Below are 26,798 nucleotides of genomic sequence, written 5' to 3' on the forward strand. Positions count from 1 at the left end.
AAGGGTTATTTATAAGTAAGTAGTATTCTGCCATTAACTTTCTGTCCGCAACTCATATAAACTCAATATAAATTTTCCATTTCTAGAGAAGATATTACACCATCTTATCGCCACTAAATTCCTGCTCTTATACCCAACGATGATGTGTAGGTGACCCCAGTTAGCATAAGTTCTGGAAAGTTCTACCCAGATATACTTCAAATATGGGTCCAATGATAGTATGTATGCCAAATAATTGAGTTGCAGCCTAAGTACGTCCAGAGACATTTGTAGTCAAGTTGTACAGAAAGTGGTAAATATTGTTAAGCCATAAAAATGCATGAAATCATATTCTAAAGTGTATCAGCTGTATTGATTTATGGACTGCCTTACAATGCTCAGGCCATATTTCTCATCATGCTATTGATTGCACCCTGACAGTCTAGCCATTTCTACTCCTGCTCCTTTCTTCTTTCTCACATGGCCAAGAACTTCTGGGCTAGAAAATAGAAAATAAATGCCCCCAGTCCCTAAGAGTAGGGGGCTATATAGTCCACTAAGCTATGGAAAGCTAGGCTATATTGTGTTGATTGGTTAATGAAAGCAAACTCCACTAGCCCACTACATCTAGCCAGCTTGATCCAGCTAAGTCCCTGCAAACCCCACCACTATCATGGGGCTATTACCTTTTACACATTTTTACAGATAAGTAATCAAGTCAATACTACACTACTATTTTTCCTCTGTAAACTTAGAGTGGACGTGTCAATTGGCTTCCTTTGGAATCCATTCACAATTTCTGGTGCCTAAATCCCTAGACACTTCCTTCCTTAGATACTTCTTGTTTTTCCCCCCATTAAAATTTAATCATCCTAAAGGCAAGGACTTCCTCAGTTTTATATTTATGCTACCAGTTCTTAGCACGTTTAATATAACATAGAACAAACTCAATTTTTATATATAAAATGACACAACCACAAACCTTTTGTAGTACTGAAGTATTTCAAGGTATAATTTTGTTTGTGTATCTAAGAGCTAAATCTATGTAAATGGAAACTGTGTAACAGTAGAAAGAGCATTATTCCTGGGATAATGAAGTCATAAATTCTAATCCAGTCTAAAACACTCAATAGTTGAAGATTCCAAGTAGTCATATAGCTTCTTTTGACATCAGTTTCCACTTCTGTAAAATCAGGATAATAACTAGTATACATCTCAAATTATCATCAGGATAAAATGAGAAAAAAGTTTGAAAAGTGTTTTGAAATCTTAAAACATTATATAGAAACTATTTACTACCACCACCATCATTATCTCCCATGATTGTGAGGATCAAATAAGTTTTTGGCATAGTAGTAGTAGTAGTCTTTCAGTAGCCGAGGATGACAATTGTCTTTGTGCACTTTCATCTGTGATGTAGATGAAGAATTTGATAAAATCTGCTGGAAAAACTAGAAAATATTATGGCAAAAATTGGGTTTAGATCAATATCTCACACCCTATACCAAGAAGTTCAAAATAGGTATATGATTTAAACATTGTGATATTATATGAAAATTAGGTGAACATAGAATAATATACCTTTGAGATCTATGGGGAAAGAAAGAATTTAAGACAAAGCAAGAAACAGAGAAGTTTATAAGATGTAAAATGAATAATTATGATTATATTAAATTAAAATAATAATAATAAACAAAACCAGTGCAACCAAAATTAGAAGGGAAGTGAAAACCTGGGAAACATTTTATAATAAGATTCTCTGACAAAGGTTTAATTTCTCAAATATATAAATATATAAAGGACTAAGTCAAATACATAGGAAATCAAATAATTCTCCAATTAATAAATGTTCAGGGGATATGACTAGGCAGTTTTCAAATGAAGAAATAAAAACTATCAATAATCGTATGAAAAAAATGTTCTAATTCCCTGATTAGAGAAATGCAAATCAAAACAACTCTGAGGTATCACCTTACACCTAACAGACTGGCCAATAAGGCAGCAAAGGAAAGTGATAAATGTTGGAGGGAATGTGGCAAAATTGGGACATTAATGCATTGCTGGTGGAGTTGTGAATTGATCCAACCATTCTGGAAAGCAATTTGGAATTAAAGCCAAAAGGCTTTAAAAGAATGCAAATCCTTTGATATAGCAATATCACTACTAGGTTTGTATACTGAAGAGATTTTTAAAATGTATTATTGCACTATAAGGAATGATGAACCACTTGATTTCTATAAGCACTAGAAAAACCTCCATGAACTGATGCAGAGTAAAATAAGCAGAACCAGGAGAACATTTTACACAGTAAATGAAATATTGTTGGATGGTCAATTGTGATTGACTCTGCTACTAGAAGCAATGCAATGGTTCAGGACAATCCTGAGGGACTTATAAGAATGCTGTCCACATCTGGGGAAAACTGTAGGAGGAGATATCCAGAAGAAAATATGATTTATCACTTGTTTATATGGGCATATGATTTGGGGTTTGGGGTTTTAAAAGATTATTCTATTACAAAAATGAATAATATGGAAATGAGATTTGAGTGAAAATATATGTATAATCTAGTCAATTTGCTTGTCAACTCAGGGATGAGAGGGAGGGAAAAAGGAAGGGAGACAAGAAGAATCATATGACCATGGAATTATTTTTAAAAATATAAATAAATGGGCTGTAGAAGGAAATAAAAAAGAGATAATAATTGTAAAGTGCTTAGCTCAGGGCTAGCATATATTAAGTGCTATATGAATCTTAGCTACTACGGCTACTTCTATCAACACAGAACAATCCAGCAAGCTTATTATGGAATCACTCATTAAACAGTTGAAGGAACCTTAGAGGTCATCTAAATGAGGAAAATGGGAGCCCAGATGAGCTTGAAATCTCACAGTAAGCAAGCTGAGGAGTTGAGATTGAAACATCACTTTCCTGACTTGAAATTCAATAAATCTTCCACTACAACATACAACTATTAACCCAGAGATACAATAAAGTATCTGAAAGAAGCCTGACCTGTGAAGTTTTTTATGATTTTGTCTAATTTCTGTTACTTCTTTGGCCCTTAGTTTCTTCATCAGCAAGATGGTACTGGATTAAATTATCTCTAAAGCCTTCTTCATTTCCAATTGTCTTGTCATGATGGTATTTGCATAAAATTTGTATAAAATTTCATGTAATTTCAATGCTTTCATATAGCCTTTTCCCCATGCCTCAGTACTGGATGGAATTGACCTCAGGTCATTAAGTAGGCTGATGGAAATACCTGCTCCTGACCTAGAAAATCATTAAGCATGAGCCTGATGTCTGTCTATGAAGCTGTTGTCTGAGAACAAGCCTAAGTGCAGAATTTATTTTTTTATTTTAAAATTAATATCACATATCTATCCATCTCTCTTCCTCTCTCCCTCTCTCTCTCTATATATATAAAATCCAGAGTGCCTATCAATTACACTCAAAGCTTTTCAAAGGGCCAGTTTCTCAATCTCCTCTAATGACCTCTGTCCAATCTCTCATATGTGCCTGCATTCCATTCAGAGTGGTTGTGCTTTGCTTCGCTATTGACCTGAATGTTGGGTATCCCATGCACCCAAATGATGCAAGAAAGTCTCTTTGGCTGGTCTCCCACCCTTGTCACGGGGCTCATCACAGCTGAGAACCACAGAACCACATACACCTTTTTTTTGCCAATTCTAAAATCAGTGCAACCAAAATTAGAAGGGAAGTGAAAACCTGGGAAACATTTTATAATAAGATTCTTTGACAAAGGTTTAATTTCTCAAATATATAAATGAGCCTCTTCATCATTTTCCCACCAAACAGTGCCACCTGGTGACTTACCTGGCCTAGAGCAGCTGGCAGCCAACCAGGTGTTTAGTTGAATATCATAAGATTGTGGCTTTAGTCATAGTGATGACTATAGAAATTATATAGGACCTGAAACTTCTTATTTCTGGTACTACATGTAACATAATAGTGCTGAATACCCTAATTCAAATATCAATAACATGGAAATGGGTCTTGATCAATGACACACATAAAACCTTGGCTATGGGAGGGGGGTGGGAAAAGAGGAGGGAAAGGACATGAATCATATAACCATGGGAAAATATTCTAAATTAATTAAATAAAAAATGTTCAATTAAAAAAATATACATATAGTGCTGAATAGGGTCTAAGATCTCCTTATCATGTTGCAGTTTGAGGCAAACTTCCTTACTGAATCTTCAAAGGGGAGAAAAAAACCACACATGGCAATCTGGGGGAGCATTCTATGAACTTGATGTCCGCAGGTAGCTATCATGGCATTAACTTCATCTAAGAAATACCTGAATCTTGGTGGGGTTAATTAATTTAAACATGGAGCACTATTCAGAACTGTGCAGCAATGGCAGTCGTGAATTCCCCACATATTTACAATTTATTACCTCTAAATCATAAGTAAGTCTAAGTTTGGGGGCAAAATATTTTCCATATTAAATCATCATTCCATTCTTAATTGTCAACATCCATGGTACAAACACTGAGGGTAATGGAGGGTTCCATTTGACAGAACATAGTCTGGACAAAGGTTGTTGCTTTCCTAGTACGAGGCTGAAACTGGATGATCATGTTTTGTAGAGGATGAGCCAGGACCATAGACAACGAATATTCTGCTCTTTTATTTCATTCATTCATTCATTTAATTAATAATTTATTTATTTATACCCTTTTTACGTCCCATTGTAGGACTTCAACAAAATTGTTTCCATTCAGTTTATTTAGCAAAGACCAGAGAGTTCTCTCCTCTTTCTTCTGTTATTTTTTTTTGTTTATTTTGTTTTTTTCCCCCAACATTCCCATCAATGGTTTGGCTGATAGTACCATTGGTATTTGGTTAGACATCCTCTTCCTGTAATGACTGTGCTGCTGCCTCCTGTTCATGCACTGCCTGAGAGCAATTGTCTGTGGCCAGAGTTCTGGGTGGAAGGTGGGCACCCTGCTTGTCAGAAACAAAGGTTGGTGTAACAAGCTGACTGGAGGGAGATAAGTTGGAGGAACTTTTCAACAGAGGTCCTTCTGGTGAGGAAATTCCCTCTAAGGGAACTGTTTCATGGGTCTCCTCAGAGGGAACGTGACAATACTCTTCCCTTTTCCTCAAATGGCTGGAGTTGCTAAGTCCCCAGTAGCAGCAGCAGCTTTTGGCCGTTGCTCCTCTGCACGTAGGCCTTCGGATTGAGGTACGACAGGGCAGGTGGTTCATTTTCAGATTTCAAAAAATAAACTTCAAAAAACCTGAAAAGCTGTGTCCTCACGGATGATCCGGGGTGCAGGGGCAGCTTTCAGGAGAACTGTTAACCGAGAAAAAACACAGAACTACTAAATAGTCAGAAAAACCACTCTTTAATTAAGGAAAGGGGTACAGTGCTGAGTTAGGCCTCCACACAGAGCTGTGTCACATGCCTTGGCAGAGTCCCAGGATTCAACTCTGGTTGCTTTGGTCACTGACCTCTGGGAAAGCCAACCAGGCTAGATTGACAATTTCCCAGAATTTATTAATAGTATAGCTACTGAGGAACACATTTCCCTTGGAACCACTCTCCAATATAATCTTTTGGATCTAAGATGGGTTAAATTGTCTGTTAATTAAAGGAAAATCTACACTCAAGAAATTCCATGTTTCTGAAGAATCAAAATATAACTTTATGAGTATACAAATATTCATATACTTTTATTCATTCTTATAATGTCTTATAATATCTTACACCTCTATACGATTTAGTAAGAATAGTTTTTATTATCCTCATCAAACATCAAGGAAAAATGAATGAAATGAAAGAAAAAATGAAAGAAAAAATTAAGTACTTACTCTATGCAAAACATTGTCCTAAACATTGGAAACAGTAATATGACATCCTTTACTCTTAAGGAACTCACATTACCTTAGAGAGAAATATATATAATAATTGTGCTTTAGGTCAAATGGAAAGGTCTTAAGGTCCTTAAGGTGCAGCAACAAAGCAGATAATAATATCTCTTCTTAAATATCATTTCTACTAATAATGTACTTCTAGTCTCTGATCTTAAACCAGTTGACAATAGCAAAAGTTTTGGGGTCAAGAACATTGTGAAGGGGGCTTTTTATCACCTTCAGCTGCAGTATCCTGCTATTGCTCTTTGGGTTTTTGCCACATGGGTTTCTTTCTATAAAAATTAACATCCAGCACTGTAGACACTAGACTGGAAGCTTTGCAATTTTAAAAGCTCTTGTGTTCAGGGTCCTGGGCTGTTTCCATCAAGTTTTGAAGGAAGACAGTGATCAGGGTAATGGTCAAAGTTATTTAACTTACCTGGCACATCTTCAGGGAGCTGTTATTTCAGCTAAGACACTTTTTCTCCCACACAAAGATTCCACAGAATGTGACACTGAAGGCTCTAGAGGTCAAGTTGTCTAAGTTATACTTACATTCCCAGAGTTTTTGTGCCATTATTTATATTGGGGGAAGTTGGTCAATGGTTAATGCTTGTAATGAGAAAAGTGGACAACTCCACAATAATTTCTCCCCTCATTAATTTCTGAAAGAAACTGAGGCATTAAGTACTTAAGAAGCTTTTGCATCAATGGGCTAGTTCTTCACACACCTAGCACCAGAAGGTTTTCCTCCTGAAACCTAATTTGTACAATTTTCATTCATAAACTGCTGTGATCTCCAAAGATGCTTAAAAGCAGTATCCTATCCTATGGATTCTTTCAATGTCTTTCTCATTCTTCAATTTGAGACCAAGTATACAAGCCACTGATTCTAAGTCAATGAAGAAACATTTATTATTCACTTGCTATATACCAGGAACTATGTTAATCACTGGGATACAAAGAAAGGCAGAAACATCTTTAAACGGCTCATTTTCTAATAAGAAGGACTAAATGAAAACTGTGCATATGAGACATAAGCTGGTTAAATGGATGGTAATCTCAGAGAAAAGACATTAACAATGAGAGGGATAAAATATTTTATATTTCCGACTTCTTCATACATTTTTTTCTATTTAAAATCTTAAGTAAACCTTTGATGGGAATCAAATTTATTTCTGTCAATCAGCCTAAATGTGTCTGGTGACAACAATTCTTGTTCTGGAGAAAACTGACCACATGTTCATCTGATAGTGAAGAATATTGAAGTCAATTTAACTTATGCTCCCATTCATTTATATTCCTCTCTCAATCCAGGTCTCTTTCTGTATGACTTTAAAATGAGAGAATCCTTAACAGACATCAGTTTTATACTTGCTATATAGTTAAAAAATATGCATGGCCAGACCCCATTTAGATACATCCCTATCTTTTCATTCAAATCACTTAAATCACATGAGAATTCAAAGTTTTGATCAAAAGATCATCCTTGCCATTTAAAAAGATATATAGAATTATTTTTAGTAACAATTTATGCATTTTGTGGAAAATTTCACAAGTACAAAAATTTAGTTGTGAACCCAGTTTCTTGCTATCCATAATATCATATTTCAAGCCTTCTGATATTTCAGAGTAAAAGCCGGCCAATCCTGTATAATCCGGAATGGGGCTCTATGATATTTGAATTGTTTCTTTCTGACTACTAGCAGTATTTTCTCATTAACCTAGGAGCTTTTGAACTTGGCTATAACATTTCTGGGGATTGTCATTTGGAGATGTATTTAATGAGATGATTTCTTGATTCTTTTTTCAATTTCTGTTTTACTCTTGTTCAAGAATATTGGGGTACTTTTCTTGGATAATTTTCTTGTAATATGATGTCTAGACTTTTTTATCATGATATTCAGGTAGTAAAACAATTCTTTGTCTCTCAAGGATCTATTTTCCAAGTCAATTATTTTTCCACTGAGATATTTCATATTTTCTTCAATTTTTAAAAATTGTTTTGATTTTGTTTCTTGATGTCTTATAAAGTCATTATTTTCTATTTATCCAATTCTAGTTTTTAAAGAATGATTTTCTTCTATGACCTTTTGTGAATTTTAGATTTACTCTTCCCTGCTTAGTCTATAGAATTTTAGCCACCAGGAATGTATACACCTCCATTTAAGGATTAAGTGTAGTGGAGGAAGGTTTATGATTGCAAGTGATAAATCAGAAACAACTGACTGACCCTTGGGCCATCCAAAGCCAAGTTTAAGCTACCATTGATACATGTGAGACATGGGAAGTGACATAAAGTACTGCCTTTATATTTTGCGTCACTTCCCATGAGAGGGACTTCCCTGTGGAACATGACCATGGAGGAGCTTGAGTTTGAGACGTCAGATTGCTTCCCTTAGACTGTCACATAGTGAGTGAAAAGGCTGACTCCCCTTTCCTCAACTTTTCTGGAGGCACTAGCCATTGGAGAGGCCCATCTTTAGGGACTCTCTTTCCCTTGGCTTTCTGGTTTGTGGTTAGAAGCCATGTTTGATTAAATCCTCTGCCCCCCTCCCCTTGGCAGAGGAGCAGCTATCTTTCTCTTTTTCCTCTCTTTCCCTCATTTTCTTAATTTCTTCCTTCTATGATAAATAAACCACCATAAATTCCATTCTGATTTGAGTTTTTGATTGGGATTTTAAAATTTAAAGTCCTGGCAACCAACTAACAATATAGTTAGTCCAACCATAAATTTTACCCCTTACACTTGAACTTCTTTTTCCATTTGGTCCATTCTTTCTAGAGAACTCTTCTTCATCGGAATTTATTGCCTTTTTTTCCCAGTAGGAATAATCTCTTTTTTAATGAATTCTTCTATTTGTTGTATTTCTGTTTCTCTTTTTCCACTTGATCAGCTTTGCTTTTTAAGCTGTCAATTTCATTTCATATTACTTTCATTTCTATTTCCCATTTTCTGTCACCCGTCATTTTATTTTTTAGTTCCTTTTTGAGCTCTTCCAGTATCTGAGAACAAATCCCATTTTTCTTTGAAGTTTTTATGTGATTGATTTGATCTCACTGTCTCATATGGATTCTGTGCCTTTGTTCTTCCTCTCCTTTGCTCTTTTTCTCCATTGAAATTTTCTATGTTAAGATTTTCTTTTTCTGTTTGCTCATTTTCCCAGCCTTTTTTTGCCTTTAAACTAGAAATTTTGAGAGTTAATTCTGTCTCCTCTGCTGATGCCTTGGAGGGCTCAGCATTGTGAGCTACTTTACCAAGGGGCTAGAGCAGCACTGGTGAACCTTTTAGAGATTGCATGCTCAATCTGCACCTTTAATTCACCTGTGAGCCCCCCACATTATTCCAGAGGACAGAGGGAGGAAGTGTTTACCTTGATCTGCTAGACAGAGGATCAGGGCATGCAAAAATGTTCTCAGGTGTGGAGAAGAGGGGGAAGAGACCATCCTCCATGCTGTGGGGGTATGTGTACTACATCTTTGTCAACATGGGGGGGGGGGTTGGGCTTCATCACAATCTTGAAAGGGCCAGGGACCCATGGACTTCAGAGTCTTACTGGGTTGGTGCCAGGGCTTGTGACTTCATGAGTTGGGCTTGGTCAGGGTCCCCCAGGATCCCAAGTTGACCTATGCTCAGGCTTAGAACCTGGTGCAGGAGGTGGAGGATGGTGGACCATGAAAATCGACTCTTTGCCTAGCTTTCAAGTCATTTTGCCCAGGAATCCCCTCATTCCATCTTGTTGGTTTTGTGACTCCTGTAATTTTGAGGTAGTATTTTAAGGATGGTTTGAGAGGATTCTCAAAACAATTACATCTTTTACTGCTATTAAACCACAATCTTCATTCCACCCTCTTCAAAGATAAAAAGTTTAAGAGAGATTCATTTGATTATAAGAGTATTTAACATAATAATGGACAATAAAATACTGATTTTGACTTTTCATCCTTTTAACTGTCCCATAATGGCTGAAGTTCTGACTTCATCAAAAACCAGTTGTTTGATATTTAGACAAGTATTTGAAGTATTCCTCTTCTGACAATAGCTATGAGACTTTAGGTAAGTCACTTAACTTCTTTGTGCCTCAATCAGCTTTCTAAAAATGTAATAGTCAGGTTGCAAACTGCATTCATAAAAATGATAACTCACTGAGATTTCTCCTAAGTTGATGAAATTGGGAATTCTTCAGTTCATGTAAAAGTTTTGTATTTATTATCAATATCTTTTTTATATATCTGTTAAAGAACATTTGTTATATTTTTCTTTTCCTGATTACAAGTGAATATAATTATTGTTTTCTGATATTTTACAATCCATGTTCTCTCCCTATACACCTCTCCACAACAGTTAATATGATATATGTTCTATGTTCATCATGTTATGAAAGACACGTTGCTTACATGACAAAAAAGTTAATAGAAGAAATAAAGTAAAGAGTGGTATGTTTAAATCTGCATTGAGATATCATCAGTTGTTTCTATGGTAGTGTATAGTCTTTTTCATCATGAATCTTTTGGAATTGTTCTGGATCCTTTCATTGATGATAATAGTTGTCATTCACAGTTGATCACCGAATGTTATTATTGTTACTTTATATCCCCAATTTTGATGATTGTATGATAAGACTTCTGCTGCATGGATATTCTACATGATATATCACAATGAGGCACAGAGGAAAAAGTGCTAGATTTGGAGTCAGAAAACATAGACTAAAACATTAATTCTGCTATTAAATAACTGTCTTATATTTGGTAAATTACGTCACTTCTCTGGGTCTCAGTTTCCTCATCTCTAAATTAAGGGAGGTTATTTGAAGACTTCTGATGCCCCTGCTAGCACTGTCTATGATCCTTCAATCTTATGATTCAAAAGGAAATGTGAGATTGGTGTGTATGGCAGAAGTTGGTTCATCTCTGAGGTAATACTTATGTAGAATTCCCCAAAGATGACTTGCCAAGAATCATTGCGAATATTGATATTCTCTGCAGAATGGAAAATGGCTAAGTAGTAAAGTTTGAGCACATCTAAAATTAAACTCAGAGCCACAGACATATCTAGGAGAAGTCCTATGGTGGCTCAGCACTGGTTCCATAACCTAACCCTAAGTCAATTGCATGTTTTTGCAAAGTGATGTGTCAGACTTTTGGCATGAAGAGGAAAGATTTGAAAATCTGGAGTCTGATGACTTGTATTCAGTTTTGTTGCTGCCCATTGTTCCTAGGGAATCTGCCTGACAGGTTTATTTGTATTTCTGATATCAGCAAGAAACAAGGAAATGAGGTGGAAAACATTAATAAAACAATAGCTCAAGGTGTCTGATTCAGTGATGAAATGTCAACCGACAGCTTCTACCTTTTAAGTCTACATGACAGCTTTAGTGTGATGAAATATGGGAAGGCAACAAGGAAACAGAAGGGGGTAATTTGATTTAGAAATGTGATTCAAAAATAATCCTATTGTGTATATTGCTCAAGTATCATAGGTAGTTTATTAAAACTTAAAAAATGAATCCCTTTCTCTTGGCTTTGAGGAAGAAAAAGAGATTTAATCAAAGTTAAAATAAAAAAGATAAACTGTTGAAAAACCTTTCAGTCCCCTTTGCTCATGGTGAAGATAAAAATATATTACAAACTTCAGTGGTTAACTGCTTCTTAAGGAAACATAATGTTTCTGAGGTCGTTATCAAGTTGTCTGCTTTTCATACCTTTGGTTATTTCTTTCTCCATTGCAGTAGAATAAAATTCTACATTTCACAATTTCCAAAACTTCTCTAGAAGTGTTCTGTGTGTATATGCAAATACTTAAGAAAACATAATCCTCAATAATGTTTAGAGACTTCAGATTTAAAGCAAACAAAGCTAAATCATCTGAGGCTTCTACATCTCTAGAGCTATATATATAGAGAGAGAAAAGCTGAAATATCTGGTGAAGCGAGAGATTGATGTAGATCACATATATGGTTATGCCTTGTATTGTGCATAGAAATCCTTATTATGTGTCCTTATACCCAAATAAATCTCAGAAGAGTAACTAGGGTAGGGTTATTGTGGTTTTGCCAAAGTCCTTTATATCTGGTCATCATGCACCTTCAATCTCCAGGAGGAGCACATTTCCTTCACACAACATCCTGGTGACAACCTTCATTGTGCCCTCTGGCTTGGTCCCATGCCAACACAATCAACTTCCTGTTATTATGGTACTCCACTTCTACAGTCAGCCTTCTTCCCCAGAGTCTCTAGGGTCAGGTGACAGAAATTCTTCTCTTTCTGAAGTAAATTAACCCACAGGAAGTCTGTCCTCTGTTTTGGACACCCTTATCTACCACCATCCCTCCACAGAATCAAACACCATCAAACCAGATTTACTATTTTAATTACATAGGAAAGTACTTAGGTAGGGGTGGCTTTGAGCATGGCTACATTTAAGAAATTAAATTTTATCAGGAAAAAGAAAACTTTCAATTGAAGACTGCATGCATATATTTAACTATGTCTCTGAAAAGCAAAGTCTGACTAGAGTTTAGATTCTACAATGGCTTTTCAGGCATTGGAAATTTTTTATAGAAAAAATTCTTCACAACTCCCTGAATTGTGAGGCCATAAATATCAGTGGGAAACTCCCAAGAGTTGTTTCTAAGGAGACATGGACAAAGAAAGAGGGTAGTAGGATTGCATATATTTCTCCCAGTTGCACAATCATCCCCCCTCTTCTGCTGAAGTCCTCCCAAGACAGTTTCCTATATTGCCTGCCAAGTTCAGAAAAGTAATTCTCTCCTCAACCAGATTTGAGAGGAGAATCAGAGTGGGTGAAGAGGGATGACTTACTTTCCTCCACTGTTCAGAAGAAAAATAGAGCCCTGCATTTACAAAAATTCAAGAGACTACAATACTTTTTTTTCCCCTCCATATGCCAAGCACATTATTACAAAACCGTAGTGCACTGTCTGACAGTTTTTTAAATAATCTACCATGCCTATAGGGAAAGTACAATATTCTGTGGAGATTTGGAAAATAATATGCTTATATTTTACCAGAAACAGCCTCCATAAAAAAGGGAGAAATGTATAATTCATAAAGATGTCTAACCCTTTTCCATGATAAAAGATGCTTATTTCCACAAGTCAAGGGCATGAAACTTTCTACATTTTTGCTTGGGTACTTCTGGATATAGGTCTATTCAACCATGTTCATATGTGTATAATAATTTATTATTTTAATAGTCACTAGGATGAGTCACTGTAAAATTGGATTCAACAAGTTGGGGAAGAATAGGAAGTTTATTTTATTAAAGGGAATATTTTTGTGCTATTTATTTCCTGCTATTTTTATAAATCTGCCACATATATTTTCTTAGTCCCTAATTAAGTCTCTTTTTATATGTTTGTATGTTTTCAAGACCAGATTATTCATACTAATTCATTTATGTATTATTATCATAGTCTTATTTTTTAGACCACTTTGTATTTGGATTAATGCTACTTATACCTATTAATAAATAAAATAGTAAAACTGTAGCTTTAAAAACTCAGATATAGCCATTGGTATTAAAGTACTTGGTCAGTTAGGTGGAGTAGTAGATAGAGTGCAATGCCTGGCCCCATGGGGACTCCTCTTCATGAATTCAAGTCTGGCCTCAGAAACTTACTACCATGTGTCCCTGCGCAAGGCACTTTATTCTATTTGCCTTGGTTATTTTTCTGTAAAATGAGCTAGAAAAGGAAACCACACCAGTATCTTTGCCAAGAAAATTCCAAATAGCATTTGGAAGAGTTGGACATGGCTACAAAACAAAAACACCGCAAAATTTTTACGTGAATTCCACTAAAATATTAAATTAGACCCACATATAAGCAAAGTCCAGTTAATCAGGTTGTTTCTTAAGTCAAAGTGTGTTTAAGCATAGGACACTGAGTACATGATTTCCATCCTCCAAGTAGACAGTGGTATAATTGTCTACTCGAATTAGTGTCAACAAGAACTGGATTCAAATCTTAAATATCATATAGGTAATCTATGTGACCATAGGAAAGTCATTTAACCTATGATTTAGTTCATTTGGAAAATAGGGGAAATAATATTGATTTGAAATACATAGTTATTGAGAGGCTCTATTGTTATAAAATATATGTAAAGGAGTATTCAGACTTTTAAAAGGACCAATTGTTATTCAGGAAAATATTCTGACCCAAGGTAGGCATTATTTTAGTAGGAAGATGGTGGAAAGGAGATAGCAAAGGGAATCTGAATGGAAGGATCTGTCATAAGAAAGCATTTTATGCATAGAATGATTCCTAGAAGAGGTGCTTATGGCTATATTTTAAAAGATTCAGATTGGTGATAATGATTTTCATTGCTGTAGTGGTGGTCTCTACCATCCTTTGGGGTAGATATTACAAAAAAAAAGCACAAGATTATATTATGTTTTAATTTTACTAAATTTTATAGAATTCAGTTTTGCCAAATGAAATATCCATATCTCTGATTACTATAAATCAATGGGATAATATTAATATCTCAAAATAAAGTAAATCATTTATTAACCTCAATAAACTTCCATAGCACAATTTTATTTCTTTTTTTAAAACCCTTAGTTTCTGTCTTACAATTAATACCATGTTTTGGTTCCAAGGAAGGAGAGCAGTGAGGGCTAGGCAATGAGGGTTAAATGACTTGCCCAGGATCACACAGCTAAGAAGTGTCTGAGGTCAGATTTGAACCCAGGACCCCCCATCTCTGGGCCTGGTTCTCAATCTACTGAGCCACCCAACTAACCCCCATAGCACAACTTTCCAATTGCAACATTCTGGTTCTACATTTTACTCTCATCTGAAAAAAAAAGATATATCCAGGAATGGTTTGAAAGAAGAGACTTGGATTGGTGGAAATAATAGGACATTATTCAGTAAAAGATACAAAATTGTTCACACCATTTTATCTAATGATTTTACTACTATGAGTATACCTTTATCAGAGGCATCACTAGTATTTTAAGGCTAGGGCAAGTAGCAAGAAAATGCTTCATTAAATCATCTGTGATAGCAAGAGACACCAGGACAATAATTGCCTGTAGGGAGTGGTCCTAGCAAAGTACAAAATTGATTCTAAGGACTTCACTTGGGGAAAAGTAGGGCAAACCTAGGAAACAGAGAAGACCGAATGATGTGTGATTCCTAGGAGAAGGAAGATCATCATCATCTGGTAGTTTTTTGTTAATTTTTTTTAGTTTAAATATTTTTCTTGTTACTCATTTCTATTCTGACAAAGGATTTAAAAAGTATGAACTTGGATATATTTCAATATACTTAACAGTGTTTTTAAATTTCTAAATCTTCCAAAAATCAACACCTTAAGTTCATGGATGATGTTCTAAATTTCAGTGACCTTGGATAAAGTCTGGGTTGCCTCCTTTTTATTAAGAGTCTCCTAAAGTTGTTATCAATGAGTGAAAGGGGAGAGCTGTATCTGCATGGGGCATGTATGTATGTATTTGTAGCTTTATTCCTAATATCTCCAGACCTGAAAAAACCTATCAATCCACAAACCTTTCTTATGTACATATTATATGCCAGGCACTGTGTAAGTTACTAGGCTCACAAATGAAAATAGCGAAACATTCATTTCTCTCAAGGATAGGCATGAATATAAATATATAAAGAAGAAATTGGAAGAGGAAAAAATGCAGAATAGTTTGGGAAAGAGAGAATCAGCAGGCCAGGGGACCAGAAAAGGATCCTATAGATGGAGGATGACCTTGACCATGAAGGGAGAGAGGAACTTTTAGGCAGAGATCAAAAAATGAAGAAAAATACTCCTTTATAAGACTTTGGGCATTAGGAAGTAATTCTCTCACATGAGTGTGGTAATCATGTAATACAAAGCCAATGCTTCGGTTTATTCTTCTCCTGCATGCATGTCAGGTGTAGGGGATAGACCATTCAAAATCAAAACAATCAGAAATGTACTAAAGTAGTAGAGGAAGAGAAAGAAAGCTAGTTTGACTGGATCATAGATCTGAATCTTGAGGGGAAAGGTGTATTCTAGAGGCACAGTTTAGGAGGCAGTACAATCAAGGAAAAAAGGGCAGCCAATAAAAATCTATGAAAATAGATCGAATGGTGTGCAGGAAAAGCAGATGGAGGTCTTTGTGGTTGGATGGAATGAGAGTAATAAAAAAACAACTTGGAAATATGGTTTTGAATAATATTATGAAGCACAATAAAAGTCAGAGACACATTTTATCCTAGATGAAAAAGGAAGTCACTACAGTTTATTAAGAATAGGAGTGATATGCTTAATTAAATCCTTACGAACAAAAAAAATTAAAACCTTTACCTTGGAACCAATTTGGTTCCAAGGCAGGAGTGGTAAGGGCTAGGAAAAGGGGAGTTAAGTGACTTGCCCAGGATCACATAGTTAGAAAATCTGAGGTCAGATTTGAACCCAGGATCTCCCATCTCTAAGCCTGGCTTCTCAATTCATGGAGCTACCCAACTGTAAAGAAAAATTCTTTAGCAGCTGTGTAGCAGATGCCTGGCATGGGAAAAGAAATGAGACTAGGAAATCAAGAGGTTAGTTTAGCAATCCAAGAATGCGGTGCTGAGGGTCTGAAATAAGGTGTGTGCTTTTAAGTGCAAATGGTGAGAAGCAGTGAATGAGAGATGTTATGGAATTAGAAATAACAAGACCCAGTGATTTCAGTGGATGTGTGGGGTGGAAGATGGTCAGTCAATATTTATTGCCCACAAAAACAAAAATGCTAAGTATTCTGCTACGTGCTGAAATGAAGAATTGAGAAGAGCACAAAGGTAATTCTAGGGAAAGATTAGAAGAATGGCAATACCTTTGACAGAAAGACAAAAGTTATGAAGGGGAGAGGAAAAGGGGAAAGTTAATGAATTCTATTTTGGACAAGTTAAGTTTGTGATGTTTCCAGGATGGTTGATGGTGTGGAACTGAAGCTCAGGGAAGCATAGTAGTTGGATATACAAACCGGAGCATCATCTGCACGTAAATGATATGGGAGCTGATGAAAAACCTAGATAAGAGCCCAAGACCTTGGAAATACCCCCATTGGGGTGATGAGCTAGCAAAAGGGATTGAAAAAGAGTTGCCAGGCAGGTAGGAGGAAAATCTGGAGAGGGTAGTAAGTAAAAACTTGAGCAAAAAAAAAATGTATCCAGGAGAGTTGTCAACAGTATCAAAGCCTATATGTGTAGGAACTCCAGAATTTTTCAACAGATTGTAGCACTGGAATATGTTGGGCTATTATTATGCCATGAGAAATAACACATGTGAATAACATATAGACATGAAATGATGAAATAATGTGAATATAAAAAACAATATATTAACTTAGGAAAGAATAACTAATAAAATTAAGAAAATATAAATAAGGAGTAAGAAAAGTTAAGGGAAAGACATTTTACAAGGAAGGCAGAAAACAGGGAGAACAAGTAGGGTGGATTTTCTTTGTTTTCATCCGGGCTTGAAGACAAAACTCTTGATAGGAGAACTTCTTCCATATATAATGATGGGCAAATCGGGAACAGTTTATATTAAAAAAAAACATTGCCTGAGTTAATAAGGAGTAAAGCAATTTGCCCATGATACATAGCCTATGTGTATTAGAGGTTAAAACTGTATCTAAGTCTTCCTGTCCCAAAGGGAGAAAAACAAGAATGTAAGTATGTGACAGGGATTCTTTTAAGTGCCTACAAGTATTATCTCTTTTCAATCTCTCAACAAGCCTTTTAGAGAGTTATTATTATCCTCATTTTGTAGTCAAGGAAACTAAAGCAGCCAGAGATTAAGTGAATTGCTCAATTGCAAAAAAGTAGTAAGTGACTGGGGCCAATTTTGAACTCAGGACTTCCTAACTCCAAGACCAACACTCTATCTACTAGAGTTGACAAACATGCAGCCTCTTTCGTACATATTTGTACATTGCACATTATATCGTGCACTTAATTTATAGGATCTTTTAAATGTATACATTAGCTTAAATATTAATAATATTTATAGCGAGGTAGTTGTACATAGTGTTGAATTAGCCTTAAGCAGCTAGGTCAGATGCTCCTGAATGTAGCTCAATTCAAATTAAAATATATTTGGAAATAGTTAACAAAATAAATAAAAATTCAATAAATTATAGTTTCAAAATGCAATATTATCTAAGCCAACATGGAATCTCTGGGGATCTTTATGCCTTAGTGGCAGCAAAGTAGTGATAGAGCACTTGGCTTAGGTTTAGGAAAACATAAGTACAGATCTGGCCTAGGACATATCTTATCTCTGTACCTCCAGGCAAGTCACTTATTCTCTTTTTGTTTGTAAAAAAAATGGAAATAAAAATAGTATCTACCTCACATAACTGTTTTGAGGATGAAAAGAAATTATATCTATTTTAAAAAATATTAGTGCAATGCTTAGCACATATAAAGAACTGGCACACATTAAGAGTTATATACATTTGAGCCATTATCCTTGTTATCATCAACAGATTAGGGAGCCAGGCTTCTATTTCAATTTGACAACACTGAATTTCTCCACCTGCTGCCCAAGGCTAATTCTATAGACTAGTACAACTATCCTATAAAATACTATTAATTCCTTGTGTTGAGGTATGTATTTTAAAAGATATTTTAAAAAAGAAGCATGTGGTATAATTTAAAATGTATAAATATATCTCTTGTTTTTCTTTCTATTTATGAATCCTAAGATCATCTCTTGAGAAATCCAGTGTGTAGTAGAGGTCATCAAATCTTATTCTTTAGTTTTATGGATGAGGAAACTGTGACCTGAAAAAGGTGAAGAAATTCTCCCAAAGTCAGTCACGCAAATAATAAATAGCAGAGCCATGATTTAAATGACTTTCTTGTAAATCTGAATCCAGTGCATTTTCTACTACAGCATGCTTCTGGTAGGAAAGTTAGTTTCAAGTTTGTCTGCAACATTTCACTTTAGAAAACTTTAACTAATACAGCCCAAATTGCTTACCATCTCCAGGAAGGAGCAGGGAAGGGAGTGAGGGAGACAGTTTAGATCTTATAGTTTCAGAAAAATTACATTGAAAATTCTTATTATATGTTTGGTGAAATAGATTTTTTTAAATAATAATAGAAATGGGGAAAAGTACCACTGAGATTTGGGAGTTATTGTAACCCCCAGATGTCTCTGTCCTAAGCCCTCTTCTTTTCTCCCTCTCAATTACTTTAATAGATGATTTCATCCATTCCCATGGATTTATTTAACATCTCTATGCTGATGATTACCAAATCTAGCTATCCTGCCTGAATCTTTCATCTCCAACTGCCTTTCAGAAATCTCAAAATGGATATTGAATATATCTTAATACCTTAATATCTTAATACCTTAAACTTAATATGTCCAAAACAGAATCATCCAGGATTCCTCAATATCTCCCTTTGCCCATATCCAAGCTGTCAAGTTCACATTTGCAAAAGCTCATGAATACTCCACCTTCTTTCCTCTAACACTGCTACCACTCTGATTTAGGTCTATCACCTCACATCTTGATATTGAAAGAGCCTACTGTGGGTCTGCCCACCTTAAGTATCTCCTCACTCCAACTTGTTTCCTATTCGGCCACTAAATTGAGTTTTCTAAAATGTAGGTTCAATCCTGTCTCCCCAGTCCCAAATAATAAACTCCACTGGCTTCCTGTTACCTCTAGGAACAAATACAAATGTTCTATTTGATATTCAAAAACCCTTCATGAACCAGCCTACTTCTAACTTTCCAGTCTTCTTCCAGTCTAACTTTCTCCAACACCTTCTCTTCAACCCAGCAGCACTAGTCTATGACTATTCCAAAAATAAGACAATCCATCTCTCAACTTCAGACATTCTCATTTGACTGAAATGCTCTCCAGCCTTTACTCCAACTACTGACCTCCCTGGCTTCCTATAAGTCCCAACTGAAATTCTGTCTTTAATAAGAAGCCTTCCCCAACCCCTCAATTCCAATGTCCAGTTTCTTCCCTCTTCTCTTACTTCCTATTCATGATATACATGTACGACAAATATATTTGTCTATTTATTAACATATATACACATTTACACACACACTCAAAAAAGCATAGTATTTGATGACTCTCTGTGATGAAAGTGATGTTCTACCTGACATGAAAAGTAGAAAATTATGCTACCTCCCAGCACATATGCTACTGGAGACCTTTGTAAGAATTGTGAAGTTTCTCCTCTTTAGTTAATTAGTTTGGGGACAAATGATACCATTGTCAGTTAATGAAAGAAAAAATTAATGGGTTTTATTAAGCTTGAGGAAGAACCAGGAAACCTTAAGGACCCAGGTGATATTTTCAACACTATTATTGACTGATGATAGTAGCTTCAAAAAGGAATGGAAAGTTATGCAAATTAACATGTCTTTGCACAGTAAATGCTTAAGAAATGTGTGTTGAATTAAATTGAGATATATAAATACTAAATGTACCAAAGATGTTTCTTTGCTGTTTATATTGAATCCATTGGATAGATGCTTAGTAAAGAAAAGAAAAAAAAACAAGGCTATAAGAATATTATCCAGATACTCATTGACTTTAGATACTGCCTTAAAAGTCCTAACTATACCAAAACAGATCAAAATGTTATTTTCATTCCATCAAATTTGCTCTTACAATCATAAACACTTATGGAGAAAATCTTATACACTAGGACTCAGTGAGTAACATGGTGTTAAAGGAGGAGATTTAGGAATCAAATCTGCTGAGAGAGTACTTTAAATAAAACTAACATCACATTTAAAAATCCACAGGCAATTGGATCTTCCAAAGTAACCAGAGTTAGAGACAGGAAAAATAGGAAGACTTTGCACAGTCTAAGGGACCTCATATTTGAAAGCATCCCTATTGGACGCCCTGTGGCTATTAGTTGGTCTTCACAGATGTTTTTTGAAGTTTTATAAGATTATGATTAAATGGGATTTTTTCAAGAGAAATCTCAGCTTTCAAACATCAAAAGTGGTCAGGAAAATAGTCTCATAGCTGACAATTTCAGTTTGTACTACTGAACATTATTCTTATTTTACACATACCATTTTTGTAGTTAAGTAAAATGGAGGGGAGAGGGCAATATCTTAGTGAGTGATAGTGAGATACAGACACCCAACTAGCTATATTTTCACCTGAGCCAAGAAGTTAGTAGTAGGACTTAACTGAGATGCAAGCTTAGAAAAAAGGAAGAGCACCAAGACCATACAGGACAAAATATTTTCACTGGAAGAAAATGTTTACATCCCATGACACCATGACAAAGGCCAGCAGCCCCAATAAATTACCACTATTCTATGACAGATATGCTTTGATTCCCAAATTCCATACTAAAAGGGGTCTTTATTGAGTTTTAATTATATGACTGATTAAATGTTGCTAAATTCTGAGAAAAAAAATCAGTTTTCACAGCTACATTTCAGTAGCCACATCCTCCTGAAGAGAAACAAAGCACTCAGTCTGGTTTAGGAATGTGGAAGTAGATGCTCTCTAACCTTAAATCAAGAAAGCAATTAAAATATATTTTAAAAATCACAAATAGGTGAGACTAGTCTTCTCATAATCAGATAAAGAAGTTTTGTCTGTGGATCTTCACCCCAAGAGTTTAGTCTTGCACTTTTATAGATTACATCCTTTTAATAGCTTTAAAAATGTTTTAGAAGTTAATCTAGAAGTTTGTGAAATGGAATAAGTAAGGATGATTCACTAAGTGGATAGAAAAGAGAATCTAAATTATGTATGGTGAAATTTGTCACTGGCCATGCTGAGGAAATAGATTCATAAAACCTGAGAGCAGGAAGAGAACTTAGATATGTGGCATCCTGCTTAATTAAAAATCTTGGTTATTAGGGTTGCCATATATGCTATAGCTATTGTCACATTCATCACATTATAAATAATTTATGCCAATGATTAAGTTTCTCTGGATTTAAGGAGGGGGAGTTCATCCCTTTGACATAACTCTTACTACAATAGCTACTCTTCACATAGCACTTAAGACCTGCAAAATATTTCACATGTTATCTCATTTAACCTTCACAAGTCTTTTTAGTAGATGCTCTTATCTACTTTTTTTTCAGATAAGTTAACTCAGGGTCAGAAGCTAAGGGATTTACACAATCACATCACTAATACGAGCCTGAAACAGAATAGGAACTAATTCCAAATTCAACAATTCTATCCACTAAATTCCCTAGCTATCTACAATCCAACTATAGGATATATTTTGCTTTATTTCAGGAGCAACAAATAACAATATTCCAGACCAAGTTTTAAAAATGAAACTGAATACATCACACTATTAGGACATGGAGATAACTTGGGTTAGCTAGCTACTTCATTAGTCCTCATTCAGGTCCTAACTGAACTCAGCCACCTTTTTTCATATCTTTTCAAAAATCTGAAGCCTGAAAACAAAAGACTAGTGCAAAGGACTTTACAGAATTATATTTGATCTTCCTAACTTCAAATATCACATGAGGAAATAGTTTTTGCAATCAGTTCTGATAATGTTAAATGGAATGCTTATATATCTAGTCTTCTGATTATCAGGGAGAACTAATTCCAAAACCAACTTTAAATTTGTTTGTAAGCACTTACTTAACCAAATGCAAAAAAGTACCCAATATGAATAGAGCTTTAATTTATTTAAGGGTGTAGTAGGAATGTAGCAGTTTAAGTTTGCATCCAATATTGCTAATAATCTACTATGTAGTTCTCCTTGAGTATCCCATAATTCCCTCAAACTCAACATATATGGAATAGTACTGTACCTATCTTCTAAAGAACAGCTCCCTTCAAGATATGCCTCTTTTTACACCTTTCTCCTAACCATTCAGGCCCTAAATTCTAGGATTAATCTTTGATTCCTTATTCTTGCTCCCTATCACTATCAGATGCAATTTGTCACTATTTCTTTACTCTTCTTACTAATGTTTTTGCATCCTTCTCTTTTCTGTTTGTGAAGGAATAGTCCTTTCAAAGAGAGTTGTAGTTAGATTCCTATGTCTAGTCACACAGGGTGGATCAACATAAAAATATAAATGTAGGATCAGAAGGTTTTTGTTTTTTAAGTTCCTATAGACATTAGTAGGATGTAGCTTTAAAATGTCAGATTTGATTCATGAATCTTCAAGGGTGATATTATAAAGAAAATGCAAACTGAGTGGAACAAGCATGATATGGGATGAAAAAGTCAAGAAAGAGAGATGGAGTCCACAAGCATGTTATGAAAAGCTATAGAAATGTGTTTGTAAAACAAAGGGAAGGGACACACAGGACTTCAGTCACAAAAGATGAGCAAGAGGGACCATGACTGAGTACAGCTGAAGAGGAGGAGGTTCTTGTAATGGATAAAGTACTAAACTTCACATCCAGAAGACATGAGCTAGAATCTTTCTTCAGGTGCTTACCTAGAATATGAAACTTAAAAAATAAGCCCCTCAGCCTCTCCAGGCTTCAATTTCTTCATCTGCAAAATATTAGGAATAAAAGAACCTACTTTACCAAGTCATTGTATCTAATATGATAATGTATGTAAAGTACTTTGGGTACTTTGAAGCACATATAAAAGCAATTGGTTTTTGTTGTTTTGTTTTTAAGGTAAGAACAGGAAACAATAAGGTAGGTTTGGGAATGTTATTTTTAAATGTTTGCTTTTTCAGTTCAGAACAGTTCCTGGAAAATATTAAACTGATTAGCTAGGTGTCAAATAAGGCAGGAGCCAGGTTGGCAAAGGACATGGGACAAGAGTTACCTTAAGACAGAAATGAAGAACCTGTCTTATAAGACTGTCATCAAGAGTCAGCAACTCAGAAGAATTATTTGTTCATCTACAGATCAAGACTTAACTAACCTTCCTGGACTCAGTTTTCCTTTATATAAAATGAGTTTATATTGGACTAAGTAATTACCAATATGCCTTGAAAATTTTGATCATTAACTCTGCTTACTTGGATTACTTAAGAGTCTGAATTGCCATGATTTCTAAAAAAATCTACAATATGTATATGGACATATAGCTGCAGGGAAAACTGAGAAACTATTCCTAAGCAAGGTAATCTTATATCTGTATGTGTACATAAATGGAAGAGTCACTAAAAAGGGGAAAATAAATCAAGAAATGGGGGTGGGTGGGAAGAGAAAGTGCTGATAGATCTAGGACCTTGAGGAAGCAGGATGGTTTAGAGTAGGAAGAGGGTTTTTGAAAGGAAAATCAGTAGGGATAACAACCATATGGTCCCAATCTTCTTATTAACAGTAGGCAAAGTTATATGATGAAAATGAAGTGGAATGGGCTTCAGGTTTGCTGAAAAAGCTGTAGGTTTCCATCAATCAACAATCATTTTAAGTGCTTACTGTAATTGTGCTAAAGATTGAGGACTCAAAGAAAGATAAAAACAGATCCTGCAATCCATAAATTCACATTCTACTAGAGGATACAAGATGTAATTATCTATGTTAAATAAAGAATGGATGAAATGCTATTGGGGAAACTGGAAAAGAATTTCTTCAGTAGGTAGAATTTGACCTCAGTCTTGAAGGAAGACAGAGAGGCTAAGACTAAGAGGAGAGCAGAATGGGAATTTCAAGCACAGGAGAAAGCAAGTGCAAAGGCAAGGAGAAGGAATGGAGTTTGGAAAGTAATTCAGTGTAGGTGGGTCTCAGAGTGCATAGGATGGAGTAAAGAATGAGAAGTCTAAAAATATAGGAAGCTCCATATTGTGCAAAATATTAAATGTCAAAGGACTTTACATGTGATCCTGGAGTTATAATTGCAGGGAGAGGAAGTGATATGGTCAGATTTCTGCTTTAATAAACATTATTTTGGCAGTGGAGATATTAGACTGGGGAAAGAGTTGAGGCAAAGAAAACTACTAGAATAACTCAAAGAGGTGATGAGGAACCAAACTAGGATGTTGAATCTTTGAGTAGAGTTATGTGAATATGTATAAAAGATGATATGACCATAGAAACTAAAAGTTTTGGCAATAGATTCAATATGCAGAGTAAGAAGAGAATGACACTCAGGTTACAAGACTGTATGAATGGGAGAATGGTTTTTACCATGACAATAATAAGGAAGTTTAGAAGAGGGAAGGATTGAGCAAAAAAAAGGAGTTGTTATTTGAGTTTTAGGTAAATCCAGGATATCCAGTTAAACATGTATAAAAGGCAGATGATGATTTTACTGGGATTCAGATTTCAGTTAGCTTTATAGATCTGGGAATCTCATGTTGAGAAATGATCCTTGAACTCATGGAAGCTAGAACATGAAAAGAGTGTATAGAGAAGAAAGAGAAAGAGGTGGCAAGACGGAGCCTTGGTAGATAAGCATACATTATTGGTAGTAATAGCATGACTATATAACCAGCAAAGGAAATAGGGTGGTCATACAGACAGAAGTAAAGCCCAAGAGAATAGTGTGTGTGTGTGGAGAGAGAGGGAGAGAGGATATCAGTAGAAGGTGATTCATTTTCAATACCATTTCAGACACTTAAAGGAATATAATATGGAGTCAACAGGAAATGAATAGAAAGATTGGCATGCAGCAGGGAGTGTCCAATTGAACTGAGATAGTTTGAATTTGCAATGAACTTGTCATAGAAACAGAAAAATCACTCAAATATGCTACTGCCATCCTAAGTATTCTGAATTATATCACAAAATTTCCATTGTTCACTCATGATGCTGCTTCTGAGAATAAATAAGCTCCTTTGGAATATACTGGAATTCTCTTCTCCATGACTGGCAAATTTCCCCTGAATGGAAAGGAGCTTGGCTCCTTGCATTTTTATAAGGGTAAAGCAATTGCAAAAAAATAATAATAATAAATAAATAAAACAAAAGCTCTATCACTCAGCACATGAAGGAAGTTTCAAATGGGCCAATTTAACCCTTGAGGTCCTAGGCTTTAGATTGCTTAACTAAATCTTCCTGGTATACTCACCTGCTTGGACATTGGACACTCCTGTGCTATATTAATGATTATGAAAGTCACACAAAGTTCTTGCCTCAGTCAAAATTCATAAACATTCATCATAATATCAAAAATAAGTTTTCTTATTGAAGAAAAAAAGATTCAATGTTATATAGTCTCTAGATATTTACTATATTTCCGAAGAAAATACCTCAAGGTCAGCAAAAAAAACATGAGTAATATAGAAATAGCTTTACTTATTTTACCCCTCTAAAATATAGGAAAAGTAAACTTCTCTTTAACTCAAAATAAAGGTCTTCAGAATCATTATATAAATAACAAATAAACCTCACCTTAATGTTGCAATTGTAGGCATCCACAATATATGTTCCTTTCTTTATTTTCAAATGAGGAAAAAATACTTCCTGCTCTATTAAAAAAAAGGTATCTTTTCCTAGCTCTAGAAGTCTCCTTTCATTGGGAAATCTTTCTTACAAACCTTCACTGCAACCAATGCTAAGACCATTATATTTATGGTGTCCAAGTGAATGTAATCATTGCAAAATAGCCTTCAGCTGCTCTGTTAAGCAGCCGTAAATTGTTCAAATTTTAGGAACCAAAAAGACAGAAGGGTAGAAAGAAGTCCCTCACGGGGACCAATGTAAAGGGCAGCTATCAGAGGTTTCATGCAGGTTGCATGCTCTGGCTGGACTTATAAAGGACAAGAAACAGTGCTTTGTGACTGAATCCTTTTCAGATTTTCAGGAACAACTCTGATGTAGCTTGAGTTGCTGCAGAGAAGGAAGCTGGTCTCCTGGGTAGCCGGGCCATTTCCTAGGGCCAATCTATTGAAGTATTGTGCAAATGAATTTGCCTGTTTTCTGGCCAGGAGTTAAGTACAGTCACCAGTCACCGAGAGAACATTGAGACAATGCAAGAAAGAGAAGGTCGGCTAGTCCTTCCTCCCTGCTTGTGCCATGGAGTTG

The 26,798-nt window shown here is 35.4% G+C and overlaps 1 long non-coding RNA gene across 1 annotated transcript; it reads right to left on the reverse strand.

The window, feature by feature from the left end:
- Positions 1-4,376: 4,376 nt before the first annotated feature.
- LOC103099590 (uncharacterized) lies at positions 4,377-26,375 on the reverse strand. The gene is made up of 2 exons (XR_469055.2): positions 26,166-26,375; positions 4,377-5,309 (listed from the first exon to the last, which is right to left on the reverse strand). It is a non-coding gene; the product is annotated as an uncharacterized LOC103099590 (long non-coding RNA).
- Positions 26,376-26,798: the final 423 nt, after the last annotated feature.

This window comes from Monodelphis domestica, chromosome 6, assembly GCF_027887165.1.
Source record: "Monodelphis domestica isolate mMonDom1 chromosome 6, mMonDom1.pri, whole genome shotgun sequence".
Classification (NCBI taxonomy): Eukaryota; Metazoa; Chordata; class Mammalia; order Didelphimorphia; family Didelphidae; genus Monodelphis; species Monodelphis domestica.